Raw genomic sequence first — 25,591 nt, forward strand, 5'->3', positions numbered from 1 at the left:
CTGCTATATGTAAAATGGATAACCAACAAAAACCTATGGTATACCACATGGAATTCTGCTCAATGTTATATGCCAGCCTGGATGGGAGGGGGTGTTGGGGGACAGAATGGATACATGTATATGTATGGCTGAGTTCCTTCACTGTTCACCTGAAACTATCAAGACACTGTTAATTAGCTATACCCCAATACAAAATGTTTTGGGTGTTAAAAAATATAAATAAATAAAATTTAAAAAAATTAAAGTATAAGGTCTGATTTGAGAGAACATTTCCCTCCTTGAGTTTTGATGAATGAATAAATGAAAGTTGCTCAGTCACGTGTGACTCTTTGCAACCCCATGGTGTCTATGTAAATCTCTAGGCAAGTATACTGGAGTGGGTCGCCTTTCCCTTCTCTATGGGATCTCCCCAACCAAGAGATTGAACCTGGGTCTCCTGCACTGCAGGCAGATCTTTTACCATCTGAACTATAGGGGATTTTGATGAGTTCTGATAATTCAACCTAAATTTTCTGATGATTTTACATATCTACTTTCTTCTATCTTTTGATAACATTCCTTCTATCTTTTGATAAATCCAGAATATTTCAAACATGCAGACAGGCAAGTCAGTTGATGCCACGTATTTCAGTTCTCTGGCTTTGGCTGCATGCTTTTCGTGCTCATTCGGTTACATTATATTATGTTTCTTGCTTCAGAAAGAATGCATGTGACCATGACAATAAGAGAAGTAACTTATCTAGAATATTCCCCTCCAGGTAATGCCTTCTAATACAGCAGATACTTTTGTTCCTAATCTTAAAATATTACCACTCAATGTGACTACCAGAATTTCTTCATTCTTTCACTGCTGACATGGTCTCAGGGATCCTTAGATTCCTTATTAATTTGTCCCAAATTCCATGTCCTGTTCTCAAAATAAAAAGTTAAATATTTTCCATCCTCTTTCTCTTCCTGTCTTAGGTACTTCCTGTATTTCCCAAACAGGTACTGAATCTTTTCATAAGACAACACTGCTTATGTTTCCCTTCAAGTGTGTGCTACTTGATTTGCCTTTTCTTCTTCTCATACTTTCCAAGTTCTGTATGTTTTTAAAGACCAAGTTCAAATATAATCACCTCTCTGCAACCTTCCTTGGTCATACCCAGCAAGAATCAACTCACACTGGTAGCACAGAACTAAGAGTCTTGAGGGTAGGAAATGGGGAGAATGGAAGACGTGCAGTATTTTACTTTTCATGCTATTTAGCTCATGTCCAAAAATTTTAACTGTGATATCACAGTTTACTATGCTCAGAAACTAAAGTGATAGATCTTTCTCGTTGGCTTTTTAGTTTGGGTTTGCTCAAGTTTATAGGACCAATGTAACCATTATGGAAGATTTTAATGATCTCAGTGGCTGTTCCTCACTGATTTAAAGTATACAATGAGGTTCGTCTTATTTAACTGTACTTCTACTTCCTGACACTTCTTGCCACTGATCCCGGTTGTGCTATTTTTTATCCATTGGTCCTCACTTCATGTCACTATTTTTACAGTTCTGACTTTTAGGGCTTGAATGTTTCCAAATACAATGTTTGGGAATTCAGAATCATCTGTGTTCAGAAATCCCTCATCTTTAAAGATTCTCATGAACTTGGATAGAATTCCAGAACATCTTTACTAATACATCTCTTTGGAGACATGTTGAAATGCATGCTATTTTTAGATGGTTCTGTGAAAAGAGTAGACAAGTAGGTTCCAGCTTCAGTAACTCCCATGCTTTTTATGCTTTCCCAAAACTTGCCCACAAATAGCACTTTGTCATGATTTCCCCTATTCTCACTTACCCTGCAGAAATAGAAAGATATGTGAACATTTTTAAGGTTGGAAAACAGTAGCAGAAATGAAAATCACACTCAAGGATTAGTTTTAGAACTTGCCCCTCCCTTTGTGTGTAAGATCCCTACTACATACAGTAGGAGGGGTTTGATGCCTACAAACTTAAGCGGAATTAGATTTTTATTTATTTTATTTTATTTTTTTTTGATTTAAATAGATTTTTAAAAAATCTAAAGTAGAGAGCCCTAGCATAGGTTATTCAAAAATAGGGACAATCATTTATTAATTTCATTCTTGAATGTCAATGTCTCCTGAGGGAGGTAATGTACACATCATTGATTGTTGTCTTGAAATAATGCATTTTTATGGTCAAATTTTGAAGTCTATTTTTCAATGCCCAATTCATTATAATGATCAGACTTTAGTTTCACAAAATAATATTATTAAGCCTAGAGATCTAGCTTAGGAAGAGTTTAAAAGGCTTCTAATCATTTTAATCATCATTATATTCAAAACCTCTGTTTTATGGAATTGAAAATAAGCATTCTGTGAAAGGTATTTCTTTGAATTTTTAAAAAATTCAACCTCATACTGTAAGAATTAACACCAACCTTACATCAAATATTTGGCTGCCATTTGTTTCTGGAGATACAGTCAAAGTTTATATGGCTTCTTAATTCCTGGAAATGCACAATATATAGAGTAAAGAGATACTAAGAAGGACACATCCACAAAGCACTCTCCAGTTTCTAGGTTTTTTTTTTTTTTCACACCCAAATCTCTATTCTCACTTGCAGACAGATGCCTTCACTTCTCAGACCCATGAAAAGTGGTGCTGCAAGAGCCTCAGCTCAGCTGGAACAGAAAATGTCAATGACATTGTCTGGGCCTGGTTAAGGGAAATGAAAACACACCAAGTACTTCTGTTAAGAAGTTAGACATGAGCAACTGAGGAGTGACCTAGCGGGAAAAGGATGCAAGCTGATCTCTAAACCTCCCCCCCCCGCCCCCACACACAATCTCCTGTAAGGCTCAGAAGAGCTCACAGACATGCTACAAAATAATCACAGAGACTTAGCCAACTACTACCCATGTGCCCTAGGCATACAGTGGATACCACAGAGGCTTCTCCAACTGGGCACTTGTGCCCTTGATGCACAGCTGTGTCCTCAAGTGACCTTAGGCAGCCAGGAGCCCATTAAGGGTTCATAAATATTCTATACATACATACATCTGATTATAACAGACCACATTATGGGAAAGACAAGCACAATGGAGCCTGTTGTTATGTAACTTGCAACTGTCAATCAAGTCTGTCAGTTCATGCCCACCTATATGAATATGTAAAAGCCCTGTGTTTAAAACTCCCTTACTTCCTACCTCATCATCCCTGTGCCAATGCCTCTCTTGGCTGTATCCACTTCTCCCTTGAGGTGCTCATTCTGTTTTTTTCTGTTATTTTTCAATAAACTTGTTTGTGCCACAGGTAAGACCTCAGATTCTTCTTTGTGTCCATACCAAGAGCCAAGGTCCACAAAGGAGGATCTTCTTTGACCCTCTCGCTACCCAGTAATAGTTTCAAAACATGAATTTAACACAAGGAATTGGCTACGTAGGTTTTGGAAGAGTAAGGAACAAAAAGAAGGAGGTGGAATCAATTCATAAACTTTCCTTTGAATGTCATTAGAAATTTCATGCATTTGATCTTCATGATTCAAAGTGTTTGCTAACTTTCCCACCAAACAATCATCAACAGTAACTCTTTGAGATACCTTTCTAATAAAAACTGTTCATAAATTCCAACAGAAGCTGCACTTAAAATCTTTGGTGTGGTTGGTTTCATGTTTTCCATCTCTCTGACAACTTGATAAAACTTCTAGCTGCTACTGGTCTATAACCTGGTATCCTTTCACTGTCATTCAGAAGAAGAGATGTACCTGACCTCCAGTTTGCTGCAAGTAATCTTTAAAAAATTGGAGTTCACACTGCTTATAAGAATGCTGTCCAGGGGAACTATGCAAAATTTCCCAACATTTGCTGCCCGTTTCAACATTCATTTCTTTGTCTGACTGCAGCCATTGTATTCTTGAACCACATACTTCTTTACAAATAATAAGCTATTTATTTGATTTTTCATGGTGTTGATATCACTACCAGCTATATCCAGAGATCAAAGATACTGTAATTCTTCTGCTGCTTTACTTCTGAAAGCTTCTAGCTCTCCAATATTGTCACTCAATTTAATGATGTTCATAAAGTCCTCATAGTTTCAATCAGAATCACAGATCATCCATAAGATATATTGATTAATATAATCAGGACATTGAGTTGATTTATTAATGGAAGAAGGATTTCCCATGCAAGGATTTTCCTGACAAAGATCACATGATCCTGTTCTGGAAATCTCCAAGAGGTAGCAATGAATACAATAAGACCTCACACAAAGCCCTTAGGAAACCTTCTTCATTTCTGAGAGAAGTGCACAGCACAGTAGGTCATGACAAATGTCCTTTTCCATTTCAGCTTCAAAGAAGGTATCTACAAGATCTTCTGCTGTACCTTTCACTTGACCATCTTTTTCTGTTATCTTTTGTTGAGCCTTTCTGAGTACTTGAGATGAAAGATTTTATCCTTCCTTCAGTCAGATTGCATTTTATGTCCACATGTTAGCTGAGCTGGATAGGTTAAAAGAGTCTAGTTTCAGAGGGTCGGATGATGCTGATGGAGAGTCTTTTAATGGATCTCCTAAAGGAAGCATAAATTTATCTTTAGATGACCTTTCAAAAGTATCTTCTGCTGATTCAGTACAACTTCATACTTACACTTCAGACACTGGTGTTTGTAATGATCATGGCAAGACACGCCCATTATATGACATTACTGTACATTGGCACAGTCTCAACAGTGAGAAGATGTGGGAAACCTCCTGCTGTCAGAGTGACTTTCACGACTTCCACATGAGGAAGCTACAGAAGCAAAAGGAAGAAGGCATGACACCATGATGTCAGGCTGCTAAAACTGCTGGGCTAGAACCCTTTAGCCTGCACCTGTTGCTGTGCTGTTACTAGAATCATCTGTCACAGTCACTCCTGGATTGCTGAAGAGGGGTCATATCCATCAAAGTGGGGATCTATCAAAGGTATGACCTCTACCAGATTCCTGTGGTCAAGACTCACACAACTCTCAATGTATCCACCACAATACTATAATCCAATTCCCCTACCTTTTCTCACTAGTGCCTCTTATTTGCAGAACCTAATAGGAACTGAGTTTTCATAGGAGGCTGGTAAATGCTATCTGCAGATTCCTGTTCTGCAAAAATACATACCAGACTCCAGAGGGAAATGGGACCTGAGACTATCCAGATACTTGTCCAGCACAGGAGGCAATCTGCTACTCCACCCACAATGAGTTGTTTTTCTATTAATAGTATTAGAAGTAGCTGCCTGCACATCCTCCACACATTTTCAACTGCTGCTTTTTGTTTCCTGAAGCACATAGTGATGGGTCAAGTGAACAATCTAACCCGTTAAACTGACCTGATCTGATTGGCCCACAGGGAAGAGAAGGACATTTGGGGACTTACCACTTCAATCCTATCGTCAACTTGTGCAATGGAAAGGAAAAGCAAAGGATAATACTAGAGAGTAAGTGTGTGCTACTGGACAGTTCTTTGAAATCTATTAATAGAACACTGCATCAGGAAACTAATCATCTCAGCAGAAGACAATCCAATCCCTGTTCTGTTGATCTCTGGTTGATGTTCCGGCAATAGCTGAATATCAGCCTAGAGGACAGAAAACCAGAAAGTACAGGAGATCAAATCATGCAGTAAGGAAATGTTTCCTATCCTTGAGAATATTTAGCTCAGATTGCAAACCTAAATGGAGAAACTTGCTTAATTTATTTTTCTTAAACACAAAATGTGCTGCGCTATGTAATAAGTCACTTCATTTATGTCTGACTCTTTGTGACCCCATGGACTGCAGCCCTCCAGGCTCCTCTGTCCAAGGGATTCTCCAGGCAAGAATACTGGAATGGGTTGCTGTGCCCTTCTCCAGGGATTGAACCCGCATCTCTTACATCTCCTGCATTGGCAGGTGAGTTCTTTACCATCAGTGCCACCTGGAAAACCCTAAATACAGAATAGCTACAAAGTAATATTTACAAATTATATACAAGGTATAAAGTAAAAACACAATAGGCACCTGAACATTTTGTTTCACTCTCCCTTCTTCCACTGTTCTCAATTCTGCATTTATAATAATTGCTCATTGTTAGAATATTACCAAGTATCTTTGTATCCCTGAATAAGGCACTTCTTTATTTTGCATATTTTAATATTCATGTGAACAAATTATAATCTATATAATCTTGTAAAATAAACACATTTACTTTAAAATATGTTGTTATTAAATTTTAATCTTGCATGTAGCTATGTTTTATTCATATTCATTGCTGAGTAATATTTCTATTTTAATTTTAAATATAATGAGTCAAAATTTCATGCTTCATTTATTCTTTCAGCTCTTTGTGGATTTTGCTTTTTGTTTCAATTTCTTTTAATATTCAGACAGTTCTGCTACAGAATCTTTGTCTTCAAATCCTAATGCAAATAAGCAGTTGTGAGTATATCCTCAGAGACAGAATTTCTGAATAACAAGAAATACTGCATGCATTTAATTTTAAGAATTTAAAACTGTTTTCCAAAGTGGGTGAACACACTTAAAATCCTTCCAGATGCTTCTCTTTTTCATTAATGCTTAATTTTTTCCCACTTAATTTTTTTTCCAGTGTGGTTCAGTTATTTTCAGAACTATAAAACATTTATCAGAATATTGGCCAGTATAGATTTATGACCAAATGACCTATTGAAAAATTCATGCTATGACTGTCATTAGTTTGCAACTGGAATATATGGCTTTCTGAGAGTGCTTTAATACATACAAAATAAAATTTAAGATGTATCTCAAAGAGAAATTTTTAAAAATTATAAATTATGAAACAAATATTTTCATTTATTAAACATCTTCAAAGGCTGGATTTTTGTGCAAGGGTATTTTTACTTATAAAAGATGGTAACATGGTGATGTTTAATTCACTTTTAAAGGTTGATCTCAGATGTTGTGTACAGTTACCTGGTCAACTAAGTAAACTGTCAAATAGATTACATGTAAAGAATAGGTCACAAACTCCGCAGATGCTACCATCAGCTTTTAGTTTGCTAAGAGAAGCTGCATTTGTTGCTAGTTCAATGCCTTCCAGAATTATTTAAAAATTCATCAAACACATTAAAGAGGCCCATTTTATCTGTGGATTGACAGACAGAGTTCTGAATTATATGTTAAAGTACACTGAAATAAAATATTACTTTGATAAGCTAATTATGAAGTATACTTTTATACTAAGCTTCTTGAGCAATTAAAATATCAACAATACTCATAAGTACATTAGCATTCATGCTACAGGATGGAGGATGAATAGTTATTCTTGTTCAAAAAATAATTTATAAATTTCTAAATTGACAGAGTTAGGGAATGTGTTGAAAAATACAGATAAATATGGGCTTGAACATATATGAATGTGTGTTATTATTTTCAGAAATATAGAGAAACAAATGTAGATAAATTCTGTTTACTTTGTTTATGGTCGTATTTCCTTCAAATATCACAATTAATCACAAATAGAATAAAATTTCAAGTAAATCAAGGCATTAAATGTGAATCCTTCCTAATTTTCATTTAATTCTTATTAAAAACTTTGTCAAGTTCAATTTAAGATCGCAGAGCTTCTGTCACACTATGAGATAAACATTTTTTCATTAACCCTTTCAATACATTTAGAATATGAAGGAATAATCCTTTGGGGTGAGAAAGTACACTAGTAAAATTTTTATGGAGGGTATAAAGATATTTTTTTCCTGAGTCACATCTTTATTTGGTCAAGTTCCTTCCTGATAATGCAGCCACGTGAACAGAGAAACCACAGGACATCGCCCAGCCTCCCAAAGCACCCTTTCCAGTAAACAAGGAATCAAAAGTCCTCCTCCTCCACTGTCATTTCATGTCATGATGGAGACAGTACGGATGACAGGACAGTGGCCAAGCCCCTCCAAAATGCTCCTCCTCCCTAATCACAAAGCAGCGTGAGAGCTTGACTCAGGGGCTGAGAACCTCATATTGATGAGTCACTGGGTTGTAGGGAGTTGGGTGGCAAGGAAGGACTGTCTTCAAAATTCAAAACTTATTAAAAGTTCAACATTTATGTAAGTTTACAGAAGACTTAAGTGTTTATATAAGACTCAGTCATTTCACTTCCAAACTGAAGCCATGCAAGGAAAAATGGAAATAGGAAAATACAAAAGCTTCTGAAGACAACTCATCCAGGATATTTTCTGTTAAGGGCTGCATAGAAATTAGCTTTAGGTGGACACTGTGTGAGAACAAGAAAGAAGAAATTATTAAAAGCTTTGCCCACATGACTGATTTAGCAGAAAAGGAGAAAGTGACTGTGCAGAAGACCTTGGGGTGACTGGGAGACAATAGTCACAACAATGCCAATGAGCGGGTGAGAGGGGTTAAGATCAGTGGATTAACTGAGTTGACAATGGGTGGATTGTCCGTCATGTATATGTAGAGTGCAGAAGCAGTATGCATGCAAGTGGAGACTAGATTTTGTGGAAGGAAGGGGAGTAGTTTTCATCCGTATGTCACAACAGGTTTGTGACCAAATGACCTACTGAAAAATTCATGCTATGACTGTCATTAGTTTGCAACTAGAATGTATGATTTTCTGAGAGTGCTTTGGCATTCTGATAGAGTCAATGCATACAAAATAAAATTTACAATGTGTCTCAAAGAAAAGTTTTTTAAAAATTATGTCATTAAAACAAATATTTTCATTTATTAAACATCTTCCAAGACTGAATGAGAAGAAAAAAGATGCTGAAGATTTAAGATAGCAAAAGGCTGAGAAGGATAAAAATAATGATGTAAGTGGGAAAAATATACTTGCAGTAGGCTTTCCAGAAATTGCTGAATGGCCACCCAATATTTAAGGTCATGTGTTTAAAGAAGGGACACTCAGCACACTGATGAGATTATCTCCAGAAATAGCACCTGCTCAGGTGAAGAGCTCAGGCAGGGAACAGGTGACTGTTGGATTGAACTAAGGTCAACATTTTGTTGTGATACATATCATGGAAGCAGTAGGGCAAGGGAGTAAAGATAATTTGAGAGGAGATTTGGGGCTGTCCCATGAAATCTAATTTGGATCGACAGTGGCATGAGGAGACAAGGTTCAGCTCAGTTCAGTTCAGTCACTCAGTTGTGTCCGACTCTTTATGACCCCATGGACTGCAGCATGCCAGGCTTCCCTGTCCATCACCAACTCTCTGATCTTACTCAAACTCATGTCCATTGAGTCAGTGATGCCATCCAATTATCTCATCCTCTGTCCCCTTCTCCTGCCTTCAATCTTTCCCAGCATCAGGGTCTTTTCCAATGAGTCAGTTCTTCACATCAGGTGGCCAAAGTATTGGAGTTTCAGCTTCACTATCAGTCCTTTTAAAAATGGAAGTATCAATGGACAGGAGATGCCTGTGTGGTGGGAGAATCATTTCCAAAGCAGTTTCATAAGTGAACTCAGGGATGGAAATCACCTCTTATTTATGCCAATGAAACAGCAAATTATTGAGTGACAAAAGATGGTAAACATACAATGAATTGTGGACTTCTATAAAAACTCCTTGCTAAGATGAAAAGAATTCAAAGTGACTTAATAGTACAGTTGGTGAAGGAAGGTGTTTTCCAAAAGAGTGTTGCTCATGTGGCTAACTAAGAAAAACTAAGACAAACTGCTCTCCATTCAGGCAAATAGAGGGACAGGGAAGATCTGATGTTGTGTATTAGTGTACATCTGCTGTGATAGCTGGAAACCTTTAGCTTTGAATCTAAGCAGTACTACATATTTTTCTCTTACACTGAGTAACTCCAGAAATAAAAAGGTCAAATATTCAGCATGGCACCCTTTACATCTTGTTCTGAACTTGGCAAAACTTTGCAAAATTCAGAGCTCCTGTGAAATTCTCAAGGGAACTGGAGCTTTGGCCCAGATGCATGAGCAAAATGGGAAATGGCCCCTTTGTCCTTTGATCACATAAATCCAAACCAAATAAGGGCCAAGCTGGAACAGACTGGATGTGCAAATTTCCAAGGAGAGACCACAACATGCATAGAACCACACCACTTCAGCATTTCCCCTGTTCCTCAAAAGTAGGAAGCCTGATGAATCAGTGGTGGTTCCACTCAGTTCAAGTCATGGTCTTTCCATGTAACCATGATTACGTTCTAATTAAAAAGGAAAGTTTTGGGAGCTTAGCTTTTGGAGTAAAAGACTTTAGGAATGGTGAGGTCTTTATAAAGTTTTAAATCAAAAAGGCAAGACTTTTTTTTCTAATGAATTCTTTTTTAAATCTTTTTATTTTATTTTTAATTAATTTATTTATTTTAATTGGAGGCTAATTACTTTGCAATATTGTAGTGACTAATGTGGAGCTATTAATCTCAGGGTGAGGACAGTTGAAACTCACCTTTATTTATCTAAAGTTGTATGAAATCACATCTAAGTAATTATTCCTCCCTCTAATGGTGACTGCAGCTATGAAATTAAAAGACACTTACTCCTTGGAAGAAAAGTCATGACCAACCTAGACAGCATATTCAAAAGCAGAGACGTTACTTTGCTGACTAAGGTCCGTCTAGTCAAGTCTATGGGTTTTGCAGTAGTCATGTATGGATGTGAAAGTTGGACTGTGAAGAAGGCTGAGCGCCGAAGAATTGATGCTTTTGAACTGTGGTGTTGGAGAAGACTCTTGAGAGTCCCTTGGACTGCAAGGAGATGCAACCAGTCCATTCTGAAGTAGATCAGCCCTGGGATTTTTTTGGAAGGAATGATGCTAAAGCTGAAGCTCCAGTACTTTGGCCACCTCATGCGAAGAGTTGACTCATTGGAAAAAACTCTGATGCTGGGAGGGATTGGGGGCAGGAGGAGAAGGGGACGACAGAGGATGAGATGGTTGGATGGCATCACTGATTCTATGGACATGAGTCTGAGTGAACTTCTGGAGTTGGTGATGGACAGGGAGGCCTGGTGTGCTGCGATTCATGGGGTCGAAAAGAGTCGGACATGACTGAGCGACTGAACTGAACTGAACTGAATGGTCACTACCTCAACTTCCAACAATGTGTTTAATATGCTGTTAGCTTTCTATTCCTTGATTCTTATTTCACTACCACCACAATCTACCTCTCCTTACAGTTAAAATCTTTCAATAGCTCTCATTGCTATAGAAAATAATACAAAATCTTTTTAGCCTGGTATTAAAGGATAACCCACTGACTCAAAATCTATAACAATATTTACAATGTGTATGCAATGTTCTAAAAAATGCTAAGATGGATGAGATAAGTAAAGTCTCTGTGTTTACATTATAAGAGGAACAGGAGGAATGGAGAGCATTTCAATAACATTAAAGTCGTATTTGTTGTTGTTGTTTAATCGCTAAGTTGTGTCTGACTCTTTTGTGACCCCATGGACTGTGGCCTACCAGGCTCTTCTGTCCATGGGATTTCCCAGACAAGAATACTGGAGCAGATTGCCATTTTCTTCTCCAAGGCATCTTCCTGTCCCAGGGATCGAACACGCATCTCCTGCATAGGCAGGTGGATTCCTTACCACGTGTACCACCAGGAAAGCCCTACGGTTCTATAGCACCATTAGAAAGGGGTAATGCATGTCATCTCATTTAATCTTTAAAACAATCTCATAAAAAAGAGGCAATCTTATCTCCATTTTACAGTTAAGAAAATTGAGGCTCAGATTAAGTAATTTGCCAGTTTGTACTCAACCAGCAAGTGATGTGGCCAGTGTGAATATATCGCAACTTGGCTTCACAGACCTTAACCACTAAGTCTTTTCCTTCCAGTACAAGTCTTTCAAGTCTATCCCTTCTTGAATACCTGATTGCATTCAGGTATGTGCAAAATTTCACCTTTACTATTTGCAACACCAAACACAAATGTGCCCAGAATAAAGAAATGTTAATGTTTCAAATGGGCCTGGCGTGCTGCGGGTGGCAAAGAGTCAGACACGACTGAGAGAATGAACTGAACTAAACTGAACTGAATGTTTTAAATGGCTTATCTTGGATAACTGGATATAAAGAGTCTCAGAAACATTTTTCTTGGTGATTTTCATATTCTCGTATAGATTGTGTATTCTTCATATAAATGATTTTTCTTGCTTGTTTGTTTTGTTGATTCACTGACTGTTCTAAATCCTGGGAATCCTGAGAAACCAAGTACATTTTCCATCTTAAAATAAAAACCACAATATGCTAAACTTACTAAAATGGTAGAAATCTTATACTAAATATAACTTTTGAAATTCATAAATAATTCTGTCACTGTATTTGTTTATGACATTTATTCAAGAGTTAAATATCACATCAAAGTTGCAACTAACTTTAGATTTACAGAGATGAAAACTTTAGTCTACCAAAGAAATAACCAAATAAGAACTTGATACGGGTTGTTTAAAACTGCTTCAATTTTGAAAACTCCCAAGTTGGAAAATGATTCATAACTCTAAGCTTTGGAGAAAAAAAATAAATGCATATCGTCATTTTGTTATGCAGTAATGAAAACACAAGTGTAGATGTAGGGCATATTTTTAAATTTCTCCATTTTCTCTTCAAAAAAAAACATCTCAAAGTTCTCTAGCATTTCGTTCTCAAAGCTATCTTTCCAATCTGACAGTTACAAACTATATTTGAAACTAAAATAATAATGCATAATGACAGATTAATTAAGTCAGAAAACAAAATGTAAAAGCACCTTTCAATATCTTTCTTTACCCGTAAGCACACTTCTGGCCCACCCTATATCTTCACCAGTGTAACCTGCTGCAAGTATTTCTGCGTCCTTTTGTCAGAGATGTTATTAAAATAACATGCAGATTCAAGGGGAGAAACGCGCTCTTCTCTGGTTGGTAAGGAAAGAACTGTTTGGTTTGGTTTAATTAGGTTTTCATTTAGACACATGAAATAGATTTTACCTTAAGATGGTAAGTTAAAAAAAAAAGAGGCACATTAAGCAACTCGCTAAGACACCAGTACTTAGGTTTACCTGACAGTACTCTTTGTATTAAAATTTACTGTATTAAATCAAGATGATAAGGAGAAGAAATAAAGACGGTGACGTAGGAAGATGCTGAACTCACCTCCTGCCACGAGCACTTCAAAACTACATCGATATATAGAGCAATTCTCACTGAAAGCAAACAGCAGTCCGGTAGAAAATCTCTTAGACAACCAAGGCTGTAACAAAGATTCACACAAAGTCAGGTCAGAGGGGAAGGGAAGCAATTAGGTTAGGACCCATGCCCCTAGGAGGGACACAGAGCAGGAAGGAGATTACCTGGGCTGGGAGATCCTCTCTGGGGAGTGAGCAGTTCCATCCAGCCTTGGGATTGGAAACCAGAAGGATGAGTCCCCTTAGCTGGTTTGCAAACCAGTGGGACGGACTGACAGCAGGGCTATAAGAAATCTAGACTCTGCTCGTGAAGAGTACATGCATACTTGCTTACTCCAGAAACAAAGTGGAGCAAGCAAACAGAAACTGCTTAGGGCGCTGACTGATTTCTCATGGGAGCCCCAGCACATCCCCCAGACCACGCTGACTGCCCACTCTGGCCCCAGCTCCAGCACTCTCCCCCTGGGGCAGCGGTGCTAATGCTGGAAGTAGCCAGGACACACACTAACAGAGAACAGAACCAGCTTGGACTCAACCCTCAGGGCTTTTGCTCCAGCAACTTGGTACCTGAACACATCTCCCCCCCCACCCCCACCCCCCAGTAACGTGGTATTGGCCACTGAGCAGAGGAGAAGCCTTGGCTGTGGCTTAAGTCCTTCCATATCCATTTCCATTTCCTAGCAATGTGACATCTGAAAGCACATGTGTGGGAAGACAGACTAGTGCTCACTTAAGATCCCGCTCTCCTGCCAAAGCCACTGGGCACTTGCAGACTGTACAGGAACACTGCCACACAAGGACACCCCTTCAAGACTAAGATAGGTAACTGTTTCACCTAACATCACAGAAACAGAAAGTTAAGCAAAATGAAAAGACAGAGGAATTTGTTTCAAACTAAAGAATAAATCGAAAAAAAAAAAACAACTAATGAAACAGAGATAAACAACTTGCCAGATAAAGAGTTCAAAACATTAATAATATCGGGTTGCCAAAAAGTTCTTTGAATTTTTCTGTCCCATTTTATGGAATAACCTGAATGAACTTTTTGCCAAATTCAATAAGAATGCTAGTTGAACCGGGGGGAGGCGGGGGGGAAATGGATGAACACAGCAAGAATTTTAACAAGGAACTAGAAAATTCAAAAAAGAACCAGTCAGAACAGAAGAATATAGTAATTGAAATGAAAGACATGCTAGAAGGTATTAAGAGCAGATAAGGTGATGCAGAAGGAAGCATAAGTGACCTGAAAGGCAAAATAATGGAAATCATCCGATCAGAACAGCCCAAAGAAATACAAATTTTAAAATGAGAACAGTTCAAGGGACCTTGAGACATCAAGTGAACCAACATCAAAGTTATAGGGCTCCCAGAAGCAAAAGAGAGAGAAAAGAGTCAACAAAATATTTGCTGAAATTACAGCTGAAAATGTCCCAAACCTGAAGAAGGAAACATATATGCAAGTACAGGAATCACAGACTCCCAAAGAGACCCACACCAAGACGTATCATAATTAAAATGGCCAAAGTTAAAGAGAGAATTCTAAAGGCAGCAAAAGAAAAACAAAAAGTCATATCAAGGGAACTCTCATTAGGCCATTAGCCAATTTTTATGGAGAAACTTGGCCAACCAGAAGGGAGTGGCATTTTCATACATGAGCTGAACGGAATAAATCTGTAACATCGGATACCAAGCAAGATTTCATTTAAAATTGAAAGAGATAAATAACTTCTCAGAAAAGCAAAAGCTAAGAGTTCACCAAGACTAAACCAACCAGTCCATTCTAAAGGAGATCAGCCCTGGGTGTTCTTTGGAAGGAATGATGTTAAGGGATCTTTTCCAAGTGAAATAGAGAAAGGCCACAGCAAGAGGTCAGAATCTTTAGGAAAGGAAAATCCCAGTAATAAATGCAAATATATAGTGAAGATAATAACAACAATTGACATGGCAATTATAGTAATGACATGATAAGAATAGGACCATAGTTTCCTCTACTCATTCTCTGACTCTCTCCTATTCCTTGGCTGCTTCTTCTTCATATACATATTCTACTTAGCACAGATTGCTAGGAAAACTTTCATAGACCATGTAACTCTGAGGCTTTTATTTCGAGATTTGTAAATAGAATTAAGAAAGATCCAGAGTCCTCTCTGAAATCGAATGGTATTTGTTTATATATAGGTATGTTCATTTTTCTGGAAATGGAAGCCTATTCTCCATGTTCCAATAATTAAGAACAAAATTGTAAGCCAACATATACTTATTCTATAAATAAGGCAACTGAAGTCCAAAGAAACGGATTTCAGGTCCAGAAATGAGATTCAGGTCAGGTATTACAGTGTGTTGATCTGAAAGCTTTTATCCACATCCTTAAATTTAGGTTAAGTATTTTTAAAAATATGTTTTTGCCTCAAACATCACACTTGGTTTAAGTATATCTTATGTAGAAAGAATGATGAAATTGAATTTTAATGTAGAGTGCTGCTGCAGCGAAGTCGCTTCAGTCGGGTCCGACTCTGTGCGACCCCGTAGACAGCAGCCCACCAGGCTCCCCCATCCCTGGGATTCTCCAGGCAAGAACATTGGAGTGGGTTGCCATTTCCTTCTCCAATGCATGAAAGTGAAAAGTGAAAAGTGAAAGTGAAATCACTCAGTCGTGTCTGACTCTTAGCAACCCCATGGACTGCAGCCCACCAGGCTCCTCTGTCCATGGGATTTTTCAGGCAAGAGTACTGGAGTGGGGTGCCATTGCCTTCTCCTTACTGTAGAGTGAAGAGGTACTAATGTACCTGAGAGTGGATGAGTGAAATAAGATGTTATTTAGATTTCTGAAACCTAATATTTTCTCAGAAATTGCTTTAAGACGTATTGCTTTTTTAAAGCTTTAGGAAATGATAGAAGAAAACAGAAAAATATTCTTGAAGGATTTTAAGGGACAGGTTGCGCATTTTGTGCCCTGAGTTACCCAGCCCAGAAATGTGTGAGCCACCTTCTATCCTGTACTCTTCCTCACATGCCGGTTGGTTCCACCACTTTAATCTCCCTCTCCTGGGTTTGTCTTCCCTTTGTCTGTCAATACCTTAATGCACGACATCCTTATTTTCACCTGGACTACAGAAACAACATCCTGACCGAGTCTGTGTTTTGTTTTGTTGCTTTAAATCTGCCCATGCTCCCCCATCTCTCCATTCGTTCACTCTTATATTGCCAAAGGTCTGCTACTGAACTCACATCCTTTTACATAGCTCTTTCTTGGACAGTCCATTCTCTTACCACATTTCCAAAACAATCCTTCCTATAGGGCATTCAGACACCTACTGATATTAATAAACTTGCCATACTTTTTCAGGTCTCTGTATCTTGTTTTATCCTATTTCTTTGCTAGAAATCATCACCCTAGTCCTCCCTCCCACAGAGACTCAGCTCAGGCATTTTCAAATTTAAGAAGTCTTTCTGGACACTTATCTCCTACTCTTGCCTCATGGTGCTACTGATTCAGACTTAGGTGTCTCTTCTTTGAAATTCAATGACCTCTCCATCAGAGCATCACTTGTACAACGAAGACTCTGATTCTCACGCCGTGTCCCCAGTCACACTAAATTTCTTCATACAGTTATCATACTCTGCTTATCTTCATAACCCTGAAGCACACAATGAAACATAACAGATGAACAAAATTGAAAAATGTTCAATTTAAATCTGCATCAGTTCTCTTTATCTTTGCACCAAAGCCACAAAGCTGACTATATATTTTATATTCAGTTGGCCCCAATCAGTATTTTTCTTGGAAGTTTAAAGGAACACAGTCTTTTAAATAATAGCCAGTGTTAATAGTATTTATAGCGTGATTCCTATGGACCGAGGAACAATACCAACTATTTTACAACCAGTATGTCTTTTTAACCTTGAAACATAGCCCTACCTTATGGATATGAAGACTGAGGCCCAGGGTATTCAAATGAATTAATTTCTCAAGGTTGCTGCTACTGCTGACTCTGTGCGACCCCATAGACAGCAGCCCACCAGGCTCCCCCGTCCCTGGGATTCTCCAGGCAAGAACACTGGAGTGGGTTGCCATTTCCTTCTCCAATGCATGAAAGTGAAAAGTAAAAGTGAAGTCGCCCAGTCGTGTCTGATTCTTAGCGACCCCATGGACTGCAGCCCACCAGGCTCCTCAAGGTCCATGGGATTTTCCAGGCAAGAGTACTGGAGTGGGGTGCCATATTACCCAAGCACAAAATGCAAAATCAGGACTTAACCACAGTTTAGTTGATGTCCTCAAATGCTATACCACGTATGGAATACCTAGTGTATCATTTTATGAAGAAGAATTTAACTACAAATATCTGATCTCTTTCCCTATACAATAAAATTCCACTCTAAATGTCTATTCATTTCTTTTCACATATTAAAAACAAGCCCAGAGAATGCACCTATTTAGTTCAGTGATGAGCTCATACATTATTTCATCTTGGCAACAATTTAAGATCAAAAGTTAGCAATATAAATAACACATTTAAAAGCATACATAACAACGGAAGCAAATAGATATTTATAGAGAATACCGTGGCATCATAAGCTTTTCAGAGAACCATCAGAGTGATAAAACCTTTGGTATTATCTCAGTTTAATCCTTAAGATTTTTGGACTATATGTAGATTAGGAAAATGTAGGTACTCATTTTGCATATGGGTACAAACGCTAAGGCCCAGAAAGGCTGAGTGCTGATGTAAGAGTGATTGCATAATTTGTAAGAGTGAAGTCTACAACTAATGTCTCCTGGATTACAGTCCACTATTAGCTTTGAGAGAATAGGAAGATAAGCCTCCCTCACCCTTTAAAATAACAACCTTAAAAAAAAAAAAAAAAAGAAAGAAACAAGTAAACACTCTTTGCATCCCATCCCCTTTGACTTGCAGAAACCAGGTCCATTCCTGTCAAACCACACCCCTCCAAAACCCACCCCCAGCTCTCACTCCCTTCTCACTCCCTACCCCAGAATCTCAGTAATTCATTCCTTAAATCACATGTGTGAAGCTTTGGAAAGCTAAATGGTTAGAACACAGAATGTCCAGTGTAGCACATTAATATTTTCAAGTTCAACAAGATGTATTTGAAATGTTTATAAATCCAGCTGGCATCTGGCATTTGTTAGGTAAGTAACTCAGCTTTTAAAATGCCTGCCAGCCCTGTGGCAAGTCAAGTTGCACCCACTTAATGAGAAATGTAGCTGGTAGCTTCTCTCCAAGCTAGCCAGATGCCGCATGCTGCCACGCATCTACCAAAACAATATTAACAAAATGCTGACACGTCCACGCTTTGAGTTCAGATTCAGATTACAAAATAGAGCTGTGATACCAGAAAGCTGATTGATGACCCTTAAGTCAAAAACAGCTGTTTAGGTGGGTCCCCTGACACCTTGAGGAACTTTTTTTTTTCTGTATTGTATCCCATGCTTGTACTTCTACGATGTGCATAGGATCATAGGATCCTGTTTCAATGCCCCATGGAGAACTGACTTGTAGGTCACACTATATGGGCTCTGAAATAAATCTCTACATGCTTGAATGATAAAGCATAAGGCAAGAAATAAAATAGCGATGTAAATGAAAATTACATATATTTTCTTCCTGCCACTCTTGCTTTCTATGCTTTTAATTGTTTGGGGTTGCTGTTCAGTTGCTAAGTCATGTTGGACTCTTTGTGACTCTGTGGACTGCAGCACACCAGGCTTCCTTGTCCTTCACCATCTCCTGGAGTTTGCTCAAATTCACCTCCATTGAGTTGGTGATGCCATTCAACCCCTTCATACTACGTCACCTCCTTCTCCTTCTGCCTTAAACTTTCCCAGGATCAGGGTCTTTTCCAATGAGTTGGCTCTTTGAGTCAGGTGGCCAAAGTAATGGAGCTTCAGCTTAAGCATCAGTCCTTCCAATAAATATTTCCTTTAGGATTGTCTGCTTATTTATTTATTGAAGGATAATTGCTTTACAGAATTTTGTTGTTTTCTGTCAAACCTCAACATGAATCAGCCTCAGGTATACACCCTTTTGAACCTCCCTTCCATCTCCCTCCCCAACCCACCCCTCTAGGTTGAAACAGAGCCCCTGTTTGAGTTTCCTGAGCCATATAAGCAAATTCCTGTTGGCTAACTATTTTACATATGGTACTGTAAGTTCCCGTGTTACTGTTTCCATACATCTCACCCTCTCCTCCCCTCTCCCCAAGTCCATAAGTCTCTTCTCTATGTTTGTTTCTCCACTGCTGCCCTGTAAATAAATTCTTCAGTACCGTTTTTCTAGTTTTATCTCCTTGCAGTCCAAGGGACTCTAAAAAGTCTTCTCCAGCACTACAGTTCAAAAACATCAATTCTTTGCTGCTCAGCCTTCTTTATGGTCCAACTCTCACATCTGTACATGACTACTGGAAAAACCATGGCTTTGACTAGACAGACCTTTTTCAGCAAAGGAATGTCTCTGCCTTTTAATATGCTGCCTAGGCTTGTCATCACTTTCCTTCCAAGGAGCAAGTGTCTTCTAATTTCATGGCTGCACTCACTGTCCACAGTGGCTTTGAAGTCCAAAAAAATAAAATCTGTCACTGTTTCCACCTTTTCCCCCATCTATTTGCCATTGTTTGGGAGTACAAAATGAATATTCAAAAAAACTAGTCCAGTTTGGCAGAGAAAGTACATGTGCTACAGTTTTTCCCAATAATGGGATCTCAGTATGTTTGGTGTCTGCTTATTTTGAGATTTCAAACTCTTACCAAGATGTTTTCAGAACTGGTAAGTACCTTCCTATCTCTTCCTATCCCCCTAGGACATGAACTCTCCAGCAGCTGGCAGCTGTAAATTTTCCTCAGAAGAAGCATGATTTGTCTTTGAGGTTGTACATATGATGAAATAGTCAAGAATTTTTATAGCAAGGATAAGAAGCTAACAAAACACAAAAGTCACATTCTCATTTTCAATTATGTTTTTGACACAGCAGAAGCTTCCCAAGGGGCAGAAGTTTAATCTTAATCTGACATGTTTTGACTAATAGCATGAAGTTTGGAGGAAAAACAGAGAAATGAATGTTGAAACTGAAGAAATTCTCTCTCTAGGATTGTATTTGATTTGCTCTCTTCTCTGCAGAGATGTCTTAATTATGTGATATTTTGTAAATATCTTGTTCCCAAACTGGGTAAGATCAAGAAAATTTAAAATTGAGCAAAAATTTCCATTCTCAGAGAATTTTTTAAAAGTCTTTGAAAATGAATATGTCCTCTTCCAAAGTACCCAGCATTTACTTAAAACAGTATTTTGTCTTATTCTAGTTTTAAGTATGGTACACGATGAGACTAGACATTTGTCTAATGCAGAGACAATATAAATAAGTCGCATGAAAATGACCTCTCTCATTCTTATGGAAAATCAGCAGGTTTTCCAAGAAAACTGCCTTTGCCTGGTAGTCCCAATTCTTTTAACCGCAACCTGGTAGGTAGGATCTGTTCTCATCCTTCCTCACCTGGCCACAGAAATTATTTTTGTGCTATAAGATGATTGTCTATATTTAATTTAGCATTTTGTCATTTACCTGTGGTTCTTACATTAAGTACATAAAATTTGAACCCCTAAACTACTGTTAAATAACCACATACAGACTGATTTGCTTCCCCCAAAAGGGAAACCCGAGGGAATATTAGAGATGGTGATATTTAATGAATTATGGTTAAATCAAAATTTCCCTTCAAGTTCATGGTTCTTCCAAGTACAGAAGGGTTACTTCTTTCTACAGTAGGCAGGGAAAAAGGAGAGGAGAGGGAGGAGGAAAGGGAAAAAGCAGCACAGGAAGGCGTGATGGAGAAAAGGAAAGATCATTTGTGAAGCCACTAGGCCGGTAACTTACTAACTTAACTATCTTAACGAATCTCATTATTAGTATTTGTGCTTTAGAGATGAGGCAACTGAGCTTCTACAAGGTTAAATAACCAGCTGAGCCAGAATTTGATTTCAAAGGCCATAAATGCTCTTGTGAGAACGTAAGAGTCTGATCTTTCCTGAAATACCTGAAATCAAAAGAGTAACAATATTGCTTTGCCTTTCCATATTGGCAAAGAGTTCATGTAAAGAACAGAAAAATTTTGGTATGAAAAATGGATATCTTTTTTTTTTAGATTTTACTTATAAATGATACTATATATTTGTCTTTGTCTAGTTTATTCCACTTAGTATGATAATCTCTGGGTCCCTCATGTTGCTGCAAATGGCATTATTTCATTTTTTATGGCTGAGTGATATTCCACTATATCAATATACCATTGTATAAACATTCAATTGTGTAAATATACATCTTCTCTATTTATTCATCTGTCAATGAACACAGGCTGCTTCCATGTCATGGCTATTGTAAATAGTGATGCAATGCACATTGGGGGTGCCTGTATCTTTTCAAATAATGGTTTTCTCCAGATATATGCCCAGAAGTGGGATTTCAGGATCATATGGGAGCTCTAGTTTTAGTTTCTTAAGGAACCTCCATACTATTCACCATAGTGGCTGTACCAATTTACACTTCCACCAGCAATATAAGAGAGCTCCCTTTTCTCCACATTCTCTCCAGCATTTATTGTTTGTAGACTTTTTGGTGCTGGGCATTCTGACCAGTGTGAGGTGATACCTCTGAACTTACATATAAAACAGAAATAGACCCACAGACATAGAAAGCAAACTTGGTTGTCAAAGGTGGAAAGGGCATGGGAGGGGTAAATTAGGAGTTGGGGATTTACACATACATGATACTATGTATAAAACAGATAACCAACAAGGACATACTGTATAGCACAGGAAACTATATTCAATATTTTGTAATAGGCTATAAAAGAAGAGAATCTGATAAAGAATAGACATATATATATATAACTGAATCTCTTGGCTGACCAACTGAAAGTAATACAACATTGCAAATCAACTATACTTCACAGGGAGCTCAGCTTGGTGCTCTGTGATGACCTAGAGGTGTGGGATGGGGGTTGGTGGGAGGGTGGTCCACGAGGGAGGAGATAGATGTATGCACATAGCTGATGCACTTCATTGTGCAGAAGAAACTAGCACAACACTATAAAGCAATGATACTCCAATTAAAAAAAATAGAAAAGGATAAAAAAGTTTTGAAAAAAATGGGGGCAACTCTTCCTGTTTAGGACCTGCCCATGTGCCTCTCTGGGTCTTCTTCATATTGTTTGTCCTTATGCTTTCTTTGTTTAAACACCTTGGCTCAGAAATAAATCTGTGCTTTTTCTTATTACTGACCAATTTTAATATTCTGTCTCCATATATTCTACCTTCTCTAGCACTCCAGAATCTTTTGTGATCTGAGTTTAACAGAGTAAAGTTTTGCTCCTTTTCTCTACAAACCTTCAATTCTTGTTCCATTTCTCTGCCCTCTCCATTTACCTCCTGCCTAGACAAAAACAAAGGAAACCCTAAGGAAGATTTTTTTTTCCTACATATATCATGGTATCATTTCTAAAACTGTTGACACACAATACATTTTAATCTATCAACCATATCCTTTCCAAGTATACATAAGTGATTTTTAGTAGTAGTAACTTATTTGGGTTCCCCTTATAAAAGCCAGACTTCATTTATTCAGCAATATCTACCTATTATATGCTAGGTAGTATTTTAAGTACTATAGATTTAACAGTAAAGGAACTGAGAGAGATCCTCCTCTATTAAACAAAGCAAATGACAACAAAAGCTCTAAATATTACAAGTCATAGTAATGGAATCTCTTATAGTTTACCAAGATGACATGATTTTGCTATACTCATGAATCCTGGGGAATTAATAGTTTATGCCTACAACTGAAAAATCATATACTTCCATTGAAGTTCATTCCTCTTGTAACTGCAAGTAAAAAACTAGAAGCGGTGAAATACATAACCACAGTAAAAATGATAGATCTTTCACTTACTTTTAACATAAACAGAGGTGCTTGATGTAGGGGATAGAATGCACCGACTAGAGTGGAGAGTATTTAGAAGGTTTAGTAGGATGCTTCTGAAATATTATACTAAAACTGTCTACTTATGAGAGTTATTTATTTGAACTTGGATGAACAATAAACCAAGAGTTTGCTTTCCTCATCTGTAAAAGGACAACTTTGGAGTAGATCATAATAATTTAAAATTATAAATTGTTTCACTAATTACAGAGCATCTTCACATTCATTCAGTTCAGTTCAGTTGCTCAGTCATGTCTGACTCTTTGAGACCCCATGGACTGCAGCACGCCAGGCCTCCCTGTCCATCACCAACTCTCAGTTTACACCAACTCATGTCCATTGAGTTGATGATGTCATCCAACCATCTCATCCTCTGTTCTCTCGTTTTCCTCCTTTCTTCAATCTTTCCCAGCATCAGGGTCTATTGAAATGAGTCAGTTCTTCACATCAGGTGGCCAAAGTATTGGAGTTTCAGCTTCAACATCAGTCCTTCCAATGAATATTCAGGACTGATTTCCTTTAGGATGGACTGGTTAGATCTTGTAGTCTGAGGGATTCTCAAGAGTCTTTTCCAATGCCACAGTTCAAAAGCATCAATTCTTTGGTGCTCAGCTTTCTTTATAGTCCAACTCTCACATCCATGCATGACTACTGGAAAATCCATAGCCTTGACTAGACAGACCTTTGTGGGCAAAGTAATGTCTCTGCTTTTTAATATGCCATCTAAGTTGGTCATAACTTTTCTTCCAAGCATGACATTCATTACCTTCTCACATTTCCACAATACAGTATGATGTTAGAAAACATGAAACTGAATTTCTATTGTATATATGCAGAAAATGAAACTCAGAAAATACACTAAAGGTCACATTGGTAGGAACTGGTGAAACCAGAACCCAAATCCAGGTTTTCTGACTCTTCATCCACTACTTTCACTTTTCACTACTAAATTATCTAGAAGCTACAAAACATATGAATTTTTAGGTTTTACACCTTCAGCATATTCTAGAAACACACTTTTTTTTAAATTTAAAAATCAAATAAATATTTATCAAATGAAAGACTCTTCGATAATCATCCTAATTGTCACATTTTTTTCACACTTGTCTGAGGACCATTGAAGATTACAATTGGAGGAACCCCAATCTAGAAAGACTTCGAGGAGTACTTCAGGGAGTAATTCATGTGAAGAGGTGAAGGGGCAGGGAATGATGGAGGTCAAAAGCAACCTTTCCTACTCACAAACATTGCAGATAACACAGTGAATGACAGAAAGGGAATTCATCAAATACATGTCAAAATGTGGACCTCATTCTATAACAAATTTCCTAATGGCTTTGAAACCTAAACTACTGTTACAGTTTTCCCTTTTTATAATAGAGCATTTAATTGCCCACCTGCAATCACTAATTCTACTCCTGGTGGCTTAGCTGGTAAAAATCCACCTGCAGTGCAGGATTCATTCCTGGGTCGGGAAGATCCCTGGAGAAGAGATAGGCTGCCTACTCCAGTATTCTTGGGCCTCCCTGGTGGCTCAGATAGGAATCTGCCTGCAATGTGGGAGACCTGGGTTCGAGCCCTGGGGTGGGAAGATCTCCTGGAGAAGGGATAGGCTAACCATGCCATATTTCTTACCTGGAGAATCCCATGGACAGAGGTGCCTGAAGGGCTACAGCCCATGGGGTCACAAAGAGTTGGACATGACTGAGTGATTTTTCACCTCATTACACTACTGTTCTAGCAAGTTAGCAAGGTAGACATAGGAGTTAGAAGCTTTAGGGAAAACACTGTCTGGGGCATTCCTTTGGGAATTCTACAGTTGTTTAGTTAGCTTTTTTTTCTGTCTGACAAGATCTTTCAAAACCAAGAAAGGAGCATCTCAAAATAGTAACAAATAATAAGTCTCTGTCAATTAGCAGACTTGGCTTCTGTGGAGGTTAAGTTCTGGACTGAGTATCTCCTGCCTACACCATATATTTCTTTTACCAAAAATAAAAAAGAAAGTAATATTTCCAACTACCTGTCACTTGAACCACAGAAGTTTTCCTACTTACAAAGGAAGTGATACTTATTTTAACAGGAAACTCTATGCATCACCAAAATTCAATCTCAGTTTATAGAGTTCTGGGCAAACTGTCTCACCTTGCAACATCCTACTATTCATCACTACCACTGTTAATGGTCACACATTAATTCTTAGACTTGCAATCATTGGATATATAATCTCTTATTTTGGTGGCATCAAAGATTTCTTTTATTGTTTTATCATTTCTGTAGAATTGTAAGACTTTCACTCAAAATAGACATTGACCACTTACTTATTGGTCAGTCCAACTACATGAAGCAATTCTGGCTGCTATCCTCTTCATATTGATCCAAGCCCACATAGCCCATCTAAACCAATGACTGCTGCTCCATGTCACACTAAGAGAGTGTGGATGGAATATTTTCTAAGGTTGGCAATAAGACT

At 38.0% G+C, this 25,591-nt stretch overlaps 1 pseudogene; it reads right to left on the reverse strand.

The window, feature by feature from the left end:
- Positions 1-3,382: 3,382 nt before the first annotated feature.
- Positions 3,383-16,223, reverse strand: LOC120879384 (annotated as a pseudogene).
- Between the last annotated feature and the right edge of the window lie 9,368 nt (positions 16,224-25,591).

Source organism: Oryx dammah, unplaced genomic scaffold, assembly GCF_014754425.2.
Source record: "Oryx dammah isolate SB20612 unplaced genomic scaffold, SCBI_Odam_1.1 HiC_scaffold_20, whole genome shotgun sequence".
In the NCBI taxonomy this organism is placed as follows: Eukaryota; Metazoa; Chordata; class Mammalia; order Artiodactyla; family Bovidae; genus Oryx; species Oryx dammah.